The 1,523-nt window shown below is 33.2% G+C and overlaps 1 long non-coding RNA gene across 1 annotated transcript; it reads left to right on the plus strand.

Moving 5' to 3' along the window:
- On the plus strand, positions 1–652 carry LOC111386257. Its single transcript, XR_002701184.1, has 2 exons — positions 1–30; positions 119–652. It is a non-coding gene; the product is annotated as an uncharacterized LOC111386257 (long non-coding RNA).
- Positions 653–1,523: the final 871 nt, after the last annotated feature.

Genomic DNA, 1,523 nt, shown 5'->3' on the forward strand with positions numbered 1-1,523 from the left:
TTGTGGAAAGCTTATAGCATTACTCTAGAGGTATAGATTTTTATGGAATTATGGCCGCAGTTCTTAATCATTTTTACGTTGCTCACTCTGGTTTTGCCATGTTATATAAAATATGCAGACACGCCCAGCATTTGCTGAATACCATGATTTGCTTGAAGAGTTGGAAGGAAAGCTTTCAAGCTTTCTTATATCTGGAGCTACTCGAGAATCTTGAAGGATGTTTGAAATCCAAGGTTTAGCTACTCCTCTCATTAATATATTCGTGATTCTGGAAGTTTTGGCTCTCCATCTGGGGCAGAGGGGAGATTTTAGAGTTCTATTCGCATCATGAGCCGCATATGGCATGAGCATCGTGATTATAGTCTTACACAAATTATTGCAAGCATTCTGTGTATATAAACACCACACCATGTTTGCTGCCTATTTTAATTTTTTCACTTATAGAATGTGTTATTTTCTTTGCTAAATTGAGAGGAAGAGAGATGAACGGCTCTTGTAGGATTTAGTTATAAAGAATTTGTTTGAACAATGCATAGATGGTTAAATTTTGCTGTTGAAATACACTCGTTGAAAGTAATGTTTTTATAAATTTGTTTAGATTGTAATCATACCATGAATTATATGCTGTAAATATATGATTCTATTTGTAATAGATATGGCTGTCGATTGTGAATTTAGCATCATTTGTGATATCCCATCGCCCTTCTTCCTTTGCGGAACTCCAGTAGTCCCTTCCCACATTCCCTCACGTAGTCTCTCTGAAAATCTTGAAAGATTAAAAAAAATTGTTGGGTGAAAAATTAATTCTTTTTTATGCAAAGAGCGAGGGAGTTGGAGGTGGGGAAGGGGAAGGGGAGAATTTCTCCGGGCCTAATTATTCTGAAGAAAGATGGGTAATGATCTCGTGCAAGAATGATTTGAAAGGTCCAAAACCATAAATACAGTATTTACTAGCAACAACATAATGGAGATAGAAAGAGTCAACGTATATACATAAAATCCAATTCAATCTAGCATGTTAACTAATCAACTGCATTAAACTTGATCGAATTTTTGTTCTTTTCTACGTACCTAAACTTGACATGAGCGTTTCAAGAAAAAAAGGAATATATACCAATGGTAGTGTTGTTGATTTTATATCACGTAAATGTACAGATCGTAATAAGTAATAAAGTAGATTTAAGAGTCAAAATATCGTTCCCACGATGATTACTATTTAACAATTGGTTCAATTATTCCTAACTTTGGTTTGATCGAAAATAAATAATAAGTTTTGTGGTTGGTTTCTAAATTATTCTAACTAAAGCAAATTATCTAACGTACATGATTTATCGAATTTGGGTTTTAAAAGTATAAATATGGATGTTATGACTTACAATTTTACCTATGAATCCCCTCTAATTTACCAGTCAAGATTCATTATAATGGTAGTGTTCAATCCAATTCTTCTAAAGTACTCAAATTATCTCTCTCGAGTTCTCATTAAGTTTATTTAACTAATTCAATTTTATATCTCTGTGCTA

This window comes from Olea europaea, unplaced genomic scaffold (assembly GCF_002742605.1).
Source record: "Olea europaea var. sylvestris unplaced genomic scaffold, O_europaea_v1 scaffold3487, whole genome shotgun sequence".
Lineage (NCBI taxonomy): Eukaryota > Viridiplantae > Streptophyta > Magnoliopsida > Lamiales > Oleaceae > Olea > Olea europaea.